Below are 18,211 nucleotides of genomic sequence, written 5' to 3'. Positions count from 1 at the left end.
TCCCGGTGCCAGCGGAGCAACAGCTGGACACAGAAGCCTGTCCCCGCTGCTAAAGTAAAATGAATATTCACGCTTCCCCACACCTCCATGGATGTGTAGAGGAGTGAATACCATTTTATTTTAATAGCGGGCAGTGTTAGCCGAAGGCTGAGGCCAACACTACCCGCAGGAACGGACATACCACATGTTATGTACTTCGGAGGTGGGCCCCTGCAGGGCAGCTAACCCTGAGGGCATTAGCTGTGCAGGGAGCAATCCCTGCAGCTTGGCAGCAAAGCGGAGTTGCAGAGATCCGATGCCGTCGTGCTTCCTGCCCGGCAATTCCTGACTGACACAGCGCAGCTGAATGACATCATCATTCAGCGCGGCTGGTTCAGAGAGAAAGCTGCCTGAATGTGCTGTGGTTGCAGGGAACATGCGGAGAGTTGAGTGGTGCTGTGTGTGTCTGTCTGCCTGCATGCTGTGCTTTGTGTGTGTGAGAGAGAGTGTTATTGTGTGTGTAGTGCTGTGTGAGAGTATTGCTGTGTGTGTTTTTTGGAGATTGGCAATGATGTGGGTGATGGAGAGAGCAGTGATGGGGGTAGTGGGGGAGAAAGAAATGTTGGTGGGGGTGGAAAGGGCGATGGTGGTGGGGAGGAGGCAATGATGGGGGTATTAGAATTGGCAATGATGGGGGTGGTGGGGGAGAAAGCAATGATGGTTGTGGTGGAAAGGAAAATGGTGGTGGGGAGGAGGCAATGATGGAGGTGGTGGAAGGGCAATGATAGGGGTGGTGGGTGAGAAGGCAATGATAAAGGTGGTGATGAGGACAATGATGGGGTGAAAGGGGAGAACAATGGTGGAGGGAGACTACATTATACCCTATGAGGGAGGCTGTATTATACCCTATGAGGGGCCTATGTTATACTTTATGAGGGGCTACATTATATTCTGTGTGGGGGCTGCATTATTCTCTCAGGGGGCTACATCATACTATATGAGGGGGGCTGCATTATGCCCTATGAGGGGGCTACAGTATATTATATGGGGGGCTGCCTTATGAGGGGGTTGCATTATACTTTGATGGGGCTACATTATATTCTGTGGAGGAGCTGCATTATACCTTATGAGGGGGGTTGCATTATATTTTGTGGGGTGTTGCATTATATTCTATGAGGGGGCTGCATTATACCCTATGAGGAGGGCTGCATTATATTCTATGAGGGAGGCTACATTACATTCTATGAGGGGGACTACTTTATATTCTAAGAGGGGGCTACTTTATATTCTATGAGTGGGCTACCCCAACCGGTACTACATAATTAAGACATGTACTCCCTTATAGTATACCCTGATATTAGCGCATTTTAAAGCACAATTGGTGATCTTGTATTTATTTCTATGTACCTACATAGTGGGCCCCAAGAATGATTTTCTCTGGTGGGCCCAAGGTGCTCCAGTCCAACACTGTTTATATGCACTAATGCTTTTACTTATGTATTTACTTACAGCAGGGTATATGTTCATTTTGTTTCTATCTTAGGTTTTGTTGGTTTAATTGCCAATGTGAGCATGCTCCTATTTTGCATGCATAACAACTTATACTCTAGTTCATTTTTTTTCGGTTTATTTTCAGGTTTCTGCATTTAGTGCAGGTAAAGAATGAGAGAGATGAGCAAATATTTCAGGAGCCTTAAATAGAATGACTGAGGACACCTTAAGGCGATGTGCATGGTCCCTTTAAGAGGGAGGGAGCTTGCGCACGCCCTAAGCATATTGCCTGGGAATACAATTGAACCTTGGGGGACATCAACATATAAGGGGTGAGATTAGGATATGGTGTGTGAGTGGGAGACACTGAATGTCCTGTCTGTTAGGTTCGAGGAGATCAACAAAGGGCCAAGTCTAATGGCAAAGTCTGTAGTAAGAGGGAATGGTCCACTGTGTCAAAGGCAGATGGCAGGTCCAGGAAAAGAAGGAGGACAATCTATCGTTGCTTTCATTTCGTTGTTGATTGGTCATTGGTGACGTTAGTCAGGGCAGTTTCAGTGGAATGATGCAGTCGAAAGTTATATTGTAAGAAGTCAAAGAAGAAGCAAGAGGAGAAGTGATAGGACAGTGGGCGTGTTGTTCTAGTAATTTGGAGGCATAGGGGAGGAGTGAGATGAGGAAATAGCTAGACACAGGATGGGTCAAGGGTGGGCTTTTTGAGGATGGGAGTGATCGAGGTATGTTTTAATCATTAGGGGAAGACACCAGTTAGTGACAGGTTGAAGAGGTGGGTTAGGCTTGGGATGAAGACTTTGGTAAGTCTTGAAATGAGGTGAGACGTTATTGGGTCAATTTCACAGATGATGAGATTTGATTTGGAGAGTAAAGAGTAAAGTTGATCCTCCATGATGGTAAGTTTGGTTTCGGAGGCGGAAAGTTGAGTACTTATAAGGAGGGGCTGCGAGGACTTTAAGCAAAAGCTTTGCCTTACATTGTCAATCTTCTGAGACAGGTATGATATGAGAGATGAGAAGTCGGTTTGTTTTGCTGAAGTGAGCAATTATGCACTATTTTTACAACTTATGTTACTGGATGGGCTACTACATTCCCGTCTCTCTGCAGCATTCGACACTGTGGATCATCAGCTCCTCCTCACTATGCTCCATTCCATTGGCCTCAAGGACACCGTTCTCTCCTGGTTCTCCTCCTATCTCTCCGACCGCTCCTTTACTGTTTCTTTTGCCGGTTCCTCCTCCTCTCACCTTCCCCTTACTGTTGGGGTTCCTCAAGGATCGGTTCTAGGCCCCCTCCTCTTCTCCTTGTACACTGCCCCTATTGGTCAAACAATCAGTAGATTTGGTTTCCAGTACCATCTCTATGCTGATGACACCCAATTATACGCTTCTTCTCCTGACATCACAACAGCCTTTCTAGAAAACACTGGCGATTGTCTAAACGCTGTGTCTAATATCATGTCCTCACTATATCTGAAACTGAACCTGTCAAAGACTGAACTCCTTGTGTTTCCTCCCGCTACTAATGTACCTACACCCGACATTGCCATTTCCGTGTGTGGTTCCACTATTACTCCCCAGCAACATGCCCGCTGTCTTGGGGTCATACTTGATTCCGAGCTTTCCTTTGCCCCCCACATTCGATCACTGGCTCGCTCTTGTCATCTGCACCTCAAAAACATTTCTAGAATTCGACCTTTTCTTACTTTTGACTCTGCAAAAACTCTTACTGTTTCTCTTATTCATTCTCGTCTCGACTATTGTAACTCTCTTCTAATCGGTCTCCCTCTTACCAAACTCTCCCCTCTCCAATCTGTCTTGAATGCTGCAGCCAGGATCATATTCCTCACCAATCGTTACACCGATGCCTCTACCTTGTGCCAGTCATTACACTGGCTACCCATCCACTCCAGAATTCAGTATAAACTTATTACCCTCACCCACAAAGCCCTCCATGGCTCAGCACCACCCTACATCTCCTCCCTTGTTTCAGTATACCACCATACCCGCGCCCTCCGTTCTGCTGATGACCTGAGGTTAGTATCCTCAATAGTCAGAACCTCCCACTCCCGTCTCCAAGACTTTACACGTGCCGCGCCAATTCTTTGGAATGCACTTCCCAGGTCAATACGATTAGTCCCCAATCCCCACAATTTTAAGCGTGTCCTGAAAACGCATTTATTCAGACTGGCCTATCGCCTCAACACATTAACCTAACCTATCCCTGTGTGGCAGAGCCAAAAGTTTTACCATAACCAGGTTCCCAGCATCATGTTCCCACATGCTTTATGCATCCATTAGCCCTCTGTGTCTGTACTGTTACACACTTAACATTATGGCTGGTCCATACAATCAGAGCAACTGTTACCACCCACCTTTCGTGTCTACCTCTTTCCTCATAGACTGTAAGCTTGCGAGCAGGGCCCTCACTCCTCTTGGTATTTGTTATAATCTACTGTATGTGATTATTGTTATGCTGTAATGTCTATTGTCTGTACAAATCCCCTCTGAAATGTAAAGTGCTGCGGAATATGTCGGCGCTATAAAAATAAAATTTATTATTATTATTATTATCTGCCAACTTTGTTTAAAACGACACAGTAGAGTTAAAGAAAATGCAATAATTTGAATACTACATGCATGAACTGGCACATGCGCGGTCAACATGCAGTAATCTCACTGTGCTAAAAAGCAGATTAGAGGGCCTCACCAACCATCGCTCACCCCATCAACCGCATCTTCTGATTCTTTCTCCTTTCTCACCGTGGCATGTGTTGTCACGCATGTCTCCACCCTCAGAACCTCCACTTGTTTGCTCTCTACAGTCAGGGTGAGTGAGAAAGTGGACATTCCTGCTGTTTTTGACTGATGTTAGATACCATGTACACCCCATCTATCACAATCCACAGTAACATCTCTGCCTTTGTAAGAGGGTGAACTGTGATAACGTCAGGAGAGCATTAAGACCCTGCTGTTTCTGCACATCTGAGCTGAGAGTAAAATCCCGGGAAACTGTGTGTGCTGGGGGTGGGGCCTAGTGTCTGCTGTATAGGATGCTGAGAAGTGTTGTTTCATGAAGGAGAGAGACTGTGAGATGCTGTGTGTGAGGCAGCTGATGAGAAGCAAGGAGTCTGGACTCTGTAAAGACTGTTTGCTGCTTGCGTGTTTGTGAGGATGTTAAACCCTTCCTCTTGTGAATCGGTGGTTCTGATGTAGAACAAGTACAGAGGATTCTTGAGAGCTGTGTGACTTTGGAGCTCTGTGGAGTCCCTTCTGTGCTGAGCTGAAAAGCAACAGAAAACATTTATCCTGTGCAGATTCAGGCGGTTTGCTGTCAGGAGAATTTGTGAGGGGCCGAATAATATTGCACACCCCACTTTTCAGTTTTTGAATTTCCACAAAAATTTTAAAATAACCAATAAATTTCGTTCAACTTCACAATTGTGTTCCACTTGTTGTTGATTCTTCACCAAAAATTTACATTTGGTATCTTTATGTTTGAAGCATGATATGTGGGAAAAGGTTGAAAAGTTTCAGGGAGCCGAATACTTTCGCAAGGCACTGTATATATATATATGTATATGTGCACCAAATAATGAAAAGATGAAATGTAGCCTGTTTTTGGTGGCACAATAGTAATAAAACCAATTTTGATTTTATCTTGTGTACCCCTGTATGGCGAACAATATATCAGCACCCAAAAATCTAAAACTCACATCTAGACTGGTGTGTAACATAACAGAAGAAAGTATTTTTTAACAGTGGATGAGGCCTGTGTACAATCAAATATATGCTCAAAACACTTTCAAACACAGATCTAGCCTACTGTTTAACATTTGTAACAGAAATGTTTTTTAATTTGCATGAGCTCTGCAGACAATTTAATTTCACTGCCACAAAATTACAATGTGGGATATGGCAGGCTATATCACGTTTAGCAACAGAATTTTTTTTTAATGCGCATGAGCTCTGAAGACAGCTTAATTTCACCGCCACAAAGTGACAACATGGGAGATGACATGCTGAATCACGTTAGCAACAGCCAAAATATTTATTTTTTTACTGTGTAACACCTCTACTCACAAAAATTTAATCGCTACAAAATTACAACATGGGATATGGCGGGCTGTGTTACGTTAGCAACCAATATTCTAAATGACAAGGTGATATATGGCATGCTGAATCACGGATCAAGTGCCCCAGAAATTAAATTATTTTTTCCTGACCAACAGCTCAAATCTCAGAACAATGTCACCACCACTAAATGACAAGGTGACATATGCCTTGCTGTATCACATTTAGCAACTGAAAAAATAAGATTTAGAGAGATGTACTCATGCATGGAGCACAATAGAAGCAGTGCACAACACATTTCTATGAAATGTGCCCTGCTGTCTTTGTCTGTGGACCTCAGCAATGGCACAAAAAATGCTGGAATATTGATTTCACAGCAACACAGGACACTAGCTATCTAAACTATATGACTTAGGGTCCCGTTACACTTAGTGACGCACCAGCGATCCAGACAACGATACGACCTGGTAAAGATCGCTAGTGCGTCACTAAATGATCGCTAGTAAGCTGCCAAACAGGCAGATCTCTTCAGCGACGCAGCAACCATCCAGCGATCCTCAGCAGTCGCTGGTACCTTGTCACACAGCAGCGTTTCTAAACTATTCCAGCCTGCGTCCTGAGTTCTGCATCGCTGAAGAGATGGCTCGTCGGCGTCAAACACAGTGATGCGCACTGGCCAGTGGAACGCTGATGAAAAAATGGCCCAGGCCTTTCACGCACGAACAGCGATATCCAGCAGGGGGGCCAGTCGCCACTGCGTGTCACATGTAGCGAGATCGCTGACGAGATCGCTGTTGCGTCACAAAATCGGTGACGCTTCAGCGATCCCGCTAGCGATCTCGCTATGTGAGAAAGGGGCTTTAGAAACAACCGCCTAGCTATCTAGCTAAAGTCTATCAGCAAACAGTCCCAGCATCAGGAGCAGCCTTTCTGTGTTGTTACATTGCCAAATGATACTAAAGCAGGATGTCCACTCTTTATATAGAGATGGACATGTGATTTCAGAAGCCAATGAGACAAGCTGTTGTGTTAGGACATTGTGGATGTTTCCTGATTGGCTATCCACAATGTGCACGCATAAAGTTAGAAAAAAAAAGTTTGCAAGCCCGCTGCTCCTCTGAGCTATGCCAACCCTCTAGCCTCATCAAACACATGCCCCACACTTATCATACAACACCATTATCCTAGCCAAAGTGCTCAAAATACGCAAATATTTTCCTCCACTTTTTACCCAATGTTACCGATTTTTTTTTCTTCCGGTTTTCTAAAATTTTATTTGTGTTTCCAATCACGAATCCGAATGTGCCAAATTCGTGATGATTTTATGTTTGGCGATCGTTTTTCAAACAAATCCGCTCATCACTAGTACTGACATACATTTCAAAATGTCTCCTATCGAATACACTAGAAAAAAACATACATCTTTCATACGTTTTTGGGGATGGCCCAAAAAAAATGGTATCTATGTTTATTTGTTTTATAAATACAGACACTAGATTCTGGCACCATTCCAAAGCATTGTCCAAAATTAAGAAAATAAACTTGCCTTGCCAAAACATGGAAAACGATACAGAGAGCAATGACTTTAAATGTTCCTTGAGATAGAAGCAGAGTTTGGAAGGCCTAAGATGAAAGAATCCTGGCTACACCACCTGGGTGTGGCAGAAAATGGAAGCTATCACCAGCTGCCACCATATTTTTGGAGGAGGCAGGTGATCGAGAACTTTTGAGTGACTGCACCAAAACCTTTTAGCAAGATTTGAAAACAGCAATTATGGAGGTTTAAGTTTGCACAGTAAAGCAATACTAAACGCTAAAGGTCTGCATGAATTATTGACAAGACATGTACCACTACTGATCCAAAAGCTGATCCAAAAGCTCAAGAAATGTTGGTTCCAATGTGCTTAAAACCATATAAATAAGCCTAAGACATTTTGGAATTTTCTGTAGAACAATGAACCAAAACTAGAACTTTTTGTACCTATTGGTCATTAGAGTCCAGAACCCAAAACGCAGTCTAGATCATACTTAGAATAAGATTAGATGGTGATTTTTTTTTCCAGGAAGCCATACAAAAATCTAATCTATTCAAATTGGAAATCAGCCATTGACATAACATTGGTGCTCTGTCTTTGATTGTATTGACACTGGTCTACAAAAAAAAAAAAAAAAAATTTTCTGGCATGGACTTTAAGAACAGTTTTAGACTAATTTGAGGGTGCTGAATTCAAATCTCATCTTATAATTTCTCTATCACATCACGTTTTTGCGCTATAGGTATGTAGCCCATTTTCATGAATTCCATGAAAAATATAAGTAGTGTATGAAAAGTGCCGGTTTATACGGTTCACTAAGGTAAATTTAGTTTTCATTTAGTCCCCCAATAAATGTGAGAATATCTTTGGTTTCTTTGAACATGCATAATTCCCATTTGTTATGATAAGAAAGTAAACAAGCAGTTTTCAACATAGACAACAGTCGTGTGCAGGTACTGTTTTATTTATTGAAATTTTCAATGAATTTTGATATTTATTGTTTTTATCCTGCTGTTTTTCTGTTTTTTGTTTGTGAATCAATACCTAAGGTGTGGGGGGACAGAAATTCAATGAACAACTCAGGTAGCTAACAACTTTTATCTTGTATTTCTCTGCTGGATGTTTTGCTGATCTAACAATGGCCTCTGCATCTCGCAGAAGACTGCTCAAATGATCCAAATATTTTTTGTTACATCTGTGGAAACTTTACTGTGAAGACTCAGTGGCGCAACATTACTGACTTTGTTAAGAGGGTGTATTTTGTGCACTTCAAAGTAAAACTTGGAGACCAAGACAAGCATTGGGCTCCTCACAAAGTGTGCAAAACCTGTATTGAGAGCTTGAGATCATTGTCTCAAGGAAAGAATGCTAAACTTCAGTTTGGAGTTCCTATGGTTTGGAGAGAACCAAGCAATCATTTAGAAGACTGCTATTTCTGCCTTGTCAATGTAAAAGGTTTCAATAAGAAAAACAAGCAATATTTGCAATACCCGAGTAACCCTTCAGCTATTCGACCAGTTGCCCATAGTGAAGACATACCTGTTCCAAAATTTACTGCGCTTCCAGAAAACGTTGACACAGATCTCTCCTCACATTGTTATACTGATGAAGAAGACAGTCCAGATATTTTTCAGCCATGTGATGAAGATTGTGACAAACCAATACTGTTTACTCAGTCTGCTTTGAATGATCTGGTTAGAGATCTTTATCTACCAAAAGAGTCTGCTGAACTGTTGGCTTCAAGACTACAAGAGAATCGAATGTTGAAACCTGGTACAAGTGTCTCATTTTATCGTAACAGGGAAGCAGAACTGCGTAAGTACTTCCATTCAGATGGCCAGGTTGTCTATTGTACTGATGTTGAAGGGCTACTTCTCTTTATGGGACTTCCAGCATATGATTCAAGGGATTGGAGGCTTTTTATTGATAGTTCCAAAAGAATTTTAAAATGTGTTCTGTTACACAATGGAAATAAGTATGGCTCTGTACCAATAGGTCATTCTGTAAAACTTAAAGAAGAATATAAAAACATCAAGATTTTTCTAGAGAGGTTACAATATAATGTTCATGGGTGGTTAATTTGAAAATGGTTAACTTTCTTTTGGGTCTGCAAGGAGGGTACACAAAACACCCTTGTTTTCTGTGCTACTGGGACAGTAGAGCTACAGCAGAGCATTGGGTGAAAACTGAATGGCCTCAGCGACAGAGTTTGGCATCTGGTGATAAGAATGTCATCCATGATCCTCTAGTGGATAGGATGAACATTGTCTTTCCTCACTTGCACATAAAACTTGGATTGATGAAGCAATTCGTCAAAGCTCTCAATCACAGTGGAGAATGCTTTAACTATATATGTTCAACATTTCCTGGTCTTAGGGAAGAGAAGAAAAAGGCTGGAATATTTGCTGGACCTCAAATAAGAACACTTATGAGAGACCCAAATTTTATCACATCAATGAATGAGACAGAAGAAAGAGCTTCGAATGCATTTTGTAATGAGGTGCAGAATTTTCTAGGGAATAAGAAAGCAGACAACTATGAAGAGATTGTGGAAGAGCTACTAATGAGTCTGTGAAATCTTGGATGTAGAATGAGTATCAAGATTCACTAGTTACACAGCCATTTGGACTTTTTTCCAGAGAACCTTGGGGATGTGAGGGAGGAACAAGGGGAGTGTTTTCATCAGGACATTAAAACAATGGAAGAACGGTATCAAGGCCGGTGGGACTCACATATGATGGCTGGCTATTGCTGGAGCTTGATGGGAGACAACCCCGAAGCTGTACATCACAGATCAGCCAAGAAAAGAAAGTTCAAATAACTGCCATTTGCCATTCATCTGTGTGCCATATATATGTGTTTTTATATTTTGTAGTTTAATTCTGTAAGTATATTTGATTTGCTGTACATAGACTTTGTAATCTTTGTTATTCCTTGATTTAATATATACAAAATGTAGTACCGAAAATCATGTGTTTTTATCATAAAACATTCGATAGGAGTAATTTTCATCAAAAATTGAAAATATCTCGAAATCCTGATGTGATAGCCAAAAACAGAGTTCATATTCGTAATCAGCAGCCAAAATTGACTTAAAATATGTTTTAAAACCTTTTGCCAGAAAAATTGTGTTGACCTAATCTATGAGAGATTCCTGAATTGGCATCTGGTATAAGCCACCATTTCTTTAAATTCATCTTTGTCAATAAGGTAAATGTTGTAGACCTTTAACGTAAGGGTGTTTACCAGGATTCCTTGACAAGGCATCAAGATACTTGTGATCAAGACTCATAACATTCAGTAAAACTTTTATGCAGCTTTGTCCATTTCTGCAAGTTGGAGCAATTCTAGAATGAGGCTAAAATATTGTACCAAGTACAGCCGTGTGGATAAAAGCAGCGACCACTGCTCCTCTTTTTGCTGGGCACAAATCTTTCAAGCATGAAATCTAGGAAATCCCTTTAAAGAGTAACTTCTGTTTACACCGATGTAATTTTGCCGTTTGTCAAGTAAATTAGCTCCGCTGGTATACAGATCATTGGTAATATTGTTAAAATATGTTCCTTTTTCCTTTGCAGTGTATGAAGGTTAATAGTAATAAGAATGTATGTGTTTTGTCTGCATTTGGTTTCCTGTGGCATTAATGAGCTTTATAACTAAATCACATATGAGTCAGTCCCTGGACTCCGCTGCTCTGCCAACTCAGGTAGCTTCATATAATAATCTGTAGCATTAAATACTAGACAGGGCAGTTTGGGTTGGAAGGTTAATTATACAGGAAAGCATTGCGTGAAAAATATTTACTGTCTGTTTCACATAAAAAGTAATTATGAAATTGCATTTCTTTATCAGGAAGCAATGGACTAGAAATTTTGCCAAGTATCAACTAACAATATCAATATCCTGCGCAGGAAGAGGTGGCTTAAAAGATTTTCTTTGGCAATATGTCTCGTTCTTTAATGATACACTATTCTAAACCATCTGCATTGATAGGATCTTAATAGTGCAAGTGACCAACCTAGCTTTTTTTATACATGCCACAGAGCCTGACCTCAAAGTGATTGGAGGAAAGGCCCACATGCATATGAGACTAATGCCACAGGCTGTACCACGCATTAGATTTTGTACTGACAATCCTTTTGTTCTAAAATATCTGTGAGATAAGCCACTGCCATTGGAGTATGGCGTGTGCATGGAGAATCATCTAAGATCACTGGTGGCTGTGTAAGAGTGGTGGGTAATGACTGTCGCCTTCTTACCCCTGAAGACACCAATCACCTTATGTGTATAATGTCATGTGAATTGTAATGAAAAGTGTCAGGTATCTTGTTATGAGATAGATAATGTAATACATAATGTTATAGGATAAGTGATGTGACAGATTTGTAGATTGTGGATGATAGGGTAAGATAGACTCAATGAGAGGGGTTAGTGTTAGGGACAGTGACTGTTTCATTCTAGGAAGGAGATATACAGATTGGAATGCAGAGTAAGCAGAGCTGCTTTGGAGGGTGACTGTGTGAGAGGAGACTGAAGAAGGAGGGATAGAGTGATCCTGAGGAAAAGTGACAAAAGATACAGAGTGGCTTAGGAGTCAAGTCCTAAGATAGGATGCCTAGCCATGTGACCTGGAGCTTGTAATGCAGAAGGTAAAATGCCTTATCAGGACTAAGAGACAGGGACTAGTAAAGGGTCCCAAGCAGGAAATCTAGGGCATCAGTAGTAGAAATAGTATGCGGAACCACTGTGCAAGTAAAGGAGACTTGTTAATCAGGACTGTAGTGTTAAAGCTGGGTTGTGAAGAAGTAGGATGAAACGATGTGCCTTGAAAGCCATGGAGTATGCTATAGACAGTGTCGGACTGGGGTGTCTGGGGCCCTCAGAGGGAATTGACTCTAGAGGCCCACCCTACTGTTATAAGCAAATACCTGTTAGCCATTATCCCCATTATAGTGGATCATTGACTGTCCATCTACTGTGCAGACATCATAACTGGGATGTACAGTTAGGGTAGTTTGCATTAAAGGTGTTATTTAGTTAAAAGAAGTTATAATAATAGCACATACAAGGGTGATATACCACCACACCATGATTGAACTACATATTCTACCACACAGTGACCAAATAATACCACATACAGTTATGGCAGTTTGCATTAAAGGTGCTCTTTAGTTAAAAGAAGCTATAATAATACCAAATACAAGGAAGAAATAATGCCACACTGTGACCAGATATTACCACCACATAGTGACTGAATAATACCACATTCGAGGGAGAAATACAGCCACACCATGACCAGATCACATATTACCACCATACCACCATATAGTGACCGAATACTATAATATAAATCATGAATAAAAATTACAATACTAACAGCACTGTTATTACCACCAGTGCCATTATATACAGGAGTGTGTAATTTACAGCATAGTGTCAATGTGCAGGTAATACAGTGATCACCAGTCACATTATACACATGAGCTCTGTATATAGTGTCAGTGTACAGGTAATACAGTGACTCACCGGTGACATTATACACATGAGCTTTGCAATTAGTGTCAGTGTACAGCTAATACAGTGACAGTATACACAGGAGTTCTGTATATAGTGTATAGTGCACAGTTAACACAGGGATCACCAGCAACATTATACCCAGGATATCTGTGTATCGTGTCAGTGTACAGGTAATATAGAGATCCCCAGTGACTTGATACACAGGAGCTATGTATATAGTGTACAGGTAATACAGGGATCACCAATGACATTACACACAGGATCTCTGTGTATGGTGTGAAGTGTGCATTTGCATGTGATACAGTGACTCACCAGTGAAGTCCCTAGGTGAAGTCCTTCATCTTAACTTTTATTCTTCATCTTGCCCAGACCACCATCACTTCTTCCTGCCGGGACTTGTCTCTGCAGGAAATAAGTCATTTATATCTGATGTCTTGGAGAGCACATTCCCCACTTTTTCCCTGACTTCTACACTATGCCAGATTAATAAAAAAAGAGACATAGTGCCGTCGTTCATAGTGTCAGGAACCCTCTTTTGTTCCCCCTATGGAAAACAGTCTCCTAAAAGGTAAATTATATTACAGCAGTAAAAAGGTCCCCCACTTCTCACTATAAACTAATAATGTATATTGCTCATTTTAGCCCCCATACAGTAATTAAAGGGAACATGTCAGGTCCCTCATGCCCTCTAACCCAGCAGCATTCACTTATTTATAAGTAAACATCCTGCCTAATCAGCAGCTGCGACCAACGCTAAAAAGGTTATCGCCTGTCACTGGCATCAGCTGATGATAACAGCGAGAGCAGGCACTACTGATTGGAGTATTCATCAGCTGGTGCCTGTGCTATAAATAAATAATAATAAAAAATGATGAGGGGCTTCTTCTATTTTTGCTAACCAGCACAGTTAAAACCAACAGCTACAGGCTGCAACCCTCAGCTGTCTGCTTAATCATGGCTGGTTATCAAGAATAGAGGGGTCACACGCCAGTTTTTAAATTATTTAAATAAATAATTTTAAAATATGGCATGGAGTCTCCCCATTTTTTACAAGCCAAGCTAAAGCAGACAGTTGGGGGCACATATTCTCCCCTCTAAAGTTATGCCAGTGATATTCCCCCCAGCCTAAAAATAGCAGCTCGCAGCTGCCCCAGAAAATGTGCATTTATTAGAGGTACTAATTCTGACTCTTTCCTGGCTCCTCCCACTTGTCCAGGTGCAATAGCAAGTGGGATAATAGGTTTGAGGTTGACGTCAGCTGTTGTATAGCCCAGAGGTTAGTAATGGGGAGGCATCTATAAGACGCCCCCATTACCAGCCCCATAGTTAGATTGTAATAAAATCACAGCTAAAATAAAATCTTTTCATTGAAATAATGACACAGACTCCTTTATTTGAAATAATAATAAAAAGCACTGTTAAACTCCACTTAATCCATTGAAGCCCATGTCACCTGTAAAAGATAGAAAATCAACAATAATACTCACCTTTATGCCTAATCCTCCGATGGTCATGTGCCCTGTAAGCAGAAAAATAATAAAACACCATATCCCTCACCTGTCTGATGTGAAGATAATCTATGGCCTCTTTCACACATCAGGTTTTCGCCGTCAGGCGCGATCCGTCGCTTTTGACAGAAACCGGATCCGGCGAAATGCAATGCCGGATCCGGTTTCCCCCCCATTGACTTGCATTTGCGCCGGATCGCGCCGGATGGCCATGCGTTTCACCCGGTTTTCGCCGGATCCGGCAATGTGTCGCAATGTGTCGCGATCCGGCGTCTGGAAAAAACATCTACTGTAACGTTTTTTGTCTCCGGCGAAAAAGCCGGACACGCCGGATCCGGCGCGTCCGGCTTTTTCACACAATGAAAGCCTATGAGCGCCGCAATGCGCCGGATCCGGCGAAAGCCGGATCCGGTGGCCGGATCCGGTTTTTTTGGTCTGAGCATGCTCAGTAGCTCTGCCCACAGGAGATATATAAAAGCAAGACAATGGGACCCTCAGCCACACCCAACATGCCACCCAAGACAGCAACCAGGCGCAGGAGAAGGCAGCAGACATCTGCAGCAGCAGCACCATCAGCAACACCCCAAATGGAGCAGCATGCTGAACGGGAGGGGAGTCCAGAAGCAGATGAGAGACGGTAATTATCAAATCCCCCATTCCTCCAAACTAGGGCCATGGAATATCAAGATATTCATTGGCCCTTTGTTTCTCTTTATTCAACAGCCGCCAAAGAGATGCAGCAGCAGCACCATCAGCACCACCCCAAATGGAGCAGCATGCTGAATGGGAGGGGAGTCCAGAAGCAGATGAGAGATGGTAATTATCAAATCCCCCATTCCTCCAAACTAGGGCCATGGAATATCAAGATATTCATTGGCCCTTTGTTTCTCTTTATTCAACAGCCGCCAAAGAGATGCAGCAGCAGCAGCAGCAGCAGCAGAAATGGCATCACTGGCAGCAGCAATACCCACAGCCATGGAGTCTGGCCATCAACAGGACAGCACATCTTCTTCTGGGAGCCCTCCCTCGCATCGTCAGCGTTTGACGGTAAGTTTTTATTTCCAAAATCCATCATCTCTGTAATATATGTCTATTCATTGCCTTTTATTTCAAAACAGGAATCACAAGATGAAGAGGAGCTCCCAGAAGAAGAAGGAAGGGGTGGACAGACGCTTGGAGTGGGCTCACAATTCGTAAGTTTTTTGCATCAAACGCAGAAACACAACATCACACTACACACAACACATAGAAAACAATGTTCTGCAGACCACACACAGCAAACAAATGCCTACATCCAAACTCATAACATTTTTTGTTTTCTTCTCTAGTCTTCCCAATCTGGTGCTCGGCCAAGAGGTCCTCGCAGTGCCTCCCAGGGTCGTCGGCGACAGCAACGCGGCGGTCACCAGCGTGTAAGTATAAATATTTTTGCTTTGTTTTTTTGCACTTTTTATTTCATTTCTTTTGTGGAGGCTAATTATGTTATTTTTGTCTTTTTCTTTAACAGCCTTCACAGCGTGCTCCCGACTCTGACGGTGAGGATGGAGGGATTGATGTGGACCGCCTCATCGATCTCGTCAGAGAAAGGGAGCCGCTCTGGAATATGGCTGACCGCCGCCACGCTGACCTGATCATTACCCGACGACTCTGGGAGGAAATCTGTTCTCTCCTTGTGGGCCGCTGGGAGGACCTCGAAGCTCGGGACCAGATTAAAGAGCGTAAGTATATACAGTAACGGTTGCTTGATGTAAACCAGTGTTTCCCGAACTCCAGTCCTCGTGGTCCCCACGGATCATGTGTTCAGGATTTCTATTTACTATTGAAATCCTGAAAACATGACCCCTGGGGACCATGAGGACTGGAGTTTGTGAAACACTGATGTTGTGTACTAACCACTCCTTTCTCGTTTCAGGGAACAGAATTGTGAATCGGTGGCGGTCTGTGAGGGATCGTTTCAAGAAGGAGTTCAATAAAGAGATGCGGGCCCCGAGTGGATCTGGAGGACGCAGGAGCAAGTACAAGTACGCACAAGCCCTGTCGTTCCTCTGGGAAACAATGCTCACCAGAAGGTAAATATTACACACCACATGTGAAAAAGATGTAACTTTTTTTTTTCAGCCAGGGCCATACCATGTCAGTATTTTAATTGTTTTTTTTTCTCTTTATTCCACAGCACGGTGAGCAGCACTCGGGAGCCTGCACGATTGGACCCTTCTGAGGCGATCCCTGAGGAGACCGGCACCAAGGGACACTTCGACCGCCCCGGTACATCTGCACCTTCCCTGCCTTCCCACACATTTGACCCATCTGTCCCATCCACCAGCACAGGAGCATCGTGGCCGCCTACATTACATGAAGCTGCTGGTGAGGAGATCGCTTTCCCTTTACCCCACCCTTCTGCCCCTGCCGCCTCTAGTACACCTGCGGGTACTGGGCGGCAGCGGCAGAGGGGTCAGGAAAAGAGTTATGCGCAAGAGTTATTGCATCTGAATGCATCTTTCCAGAACTGTCTCAAAGTCTTGTCAGAGCAAATCTCCGCAGGCTTTCAGCAGATCAACTCCAGCATTCTGGAGGTGAAGACACTTCTGCAAACCATGCATTCAGAAGCAAGATCTTCGCCAAACCACACCTTTTTCAGGTCTGTTGTGGAGCGCATGGAAACGCTCTCTCCTGCCCAGCAGATGCATGTAATGCATTCGTGCCACGATGCTCTACAGCAGGTTACCTCCCAACCTCCACCTCCCACCACTGTAGTTCCTCCACCTGCACCCCCTCCAGCCACTTTCCATCCTCCCCCTCCTACTACATACCAGCAACCTGCCCAGTACCAGCAACCTCCCCAGTACCAGCAACCTCCCCAGTACCAGTCATCTCCCCACTTCCAGCAACCTGCCCCGTACCAAACTCCTTCCCCGTACCAAACTCCTTCCCCGTACCAAACTCCTTCCCCATACAACTTTCCATCAACATCATCTGCTCCTACAGTCCCTGCCCAACCCTCCACTCCACCACCCACCACCTCTTCTGCTTCCCACATGTCCACCCATTCTGTAGTTTTTTCCACACCTTCACCTCTAACTGTTCCTTCCCCACCACGATCCCAGTCCTCTCTCCACACACCCAGTGTCGAAGTGTCCCGCAGCCCCTCCAGCAGTATTTCCACCCCACAATACACAGAATTGTAATGTGTGTTTTTTAATAAAAATGCCCATTGGGTTTAAAACCTTTATTAAAAAAGTTTTTTGCACTTTAAAAAATTAAAAAAAAAAAAAAAAAATTTTAAATAAAAGTTAAATTATCGTTTCACAATGGTTGTCTGTCTTTTCTTTCTGCGGCGAACTATGTTTAAAAAAAAGGTTAAATACAGGGTATTTCAAAGGTAAAAAGGTATTCAAAACCAGGTATATAACTGTGGGTAAATTTTAGCTTTTTGCCACAGTTGTGTTCCTGGTTGTGTTTGAAGCAAAGTATTTCACCTAAAAAGTTGTGTTTATTGTTGGTGATTTCCTAACAATGTACACAACTTTTGTTAAAAGGTGAAATACTTTGCATAAAACACAACCAGGTACACACCTGTGGCCTAAAGCTAAAAATAGTAAGACCATGACAAGATAGCCAACTTTGGTTGGCAAAGGTATATACTGTTGGTCCAGAAGGTACACAAGTTTGGTTTGGGCACAAATCTTTCACACTCTGTCATCCTGCCAGTGTACTCTGCCTTGAGGGGCCACAAGGGTCAATTTTAATAACCGGATCCGGCGTAATCCGTCGAAAAAACGGATAGAAAAACGGATGAACCGGATGAGACGGATCCGGTTTTGTCTGTCAAGAACAAGACGGATCCGGCAGAAAACCGGATCCGGCACATCAGGTTTTACAAAACATTTGCCGGATCCGGCATTCCGGCACGACGCCGAATCGCGCCTGACGCCGAAAACCTGATGTGTGAAAGTAGCCTATATCTGTCCCACGAAAATCCGTATGATATGGATAGCAATCACATCAGTGATGCGAACTCTATTCATGCCAGCAGAAACATACTGAGACTGGAGAATAATCACACTACTGCAGTGTGTAGCGCTGAGCTTATTTA

The sequence above is a fragment of the Dendrobates tinctorius genome, unplaced genomic scaffold (assembly GCF_039654945.1).
Source record: "Dendrobates tinctorius isolate UK_male_01 unplaced genomic scaffold, ASM3965494v1 ptg000022l, whole genome shotgun sequence".
In the NCBI taxonomy this organism is placed as follows: Eukaryota; Metazoa; Chordata; class Amphibia; order Anura; family Dendrobatidae; genus Dendrobates; species Dendrobates tinctorius.
The sequence above is the reverse complement of the archived record's forward strand: the minus strand, read 5'-3'. Positions refer to the sequence as shown.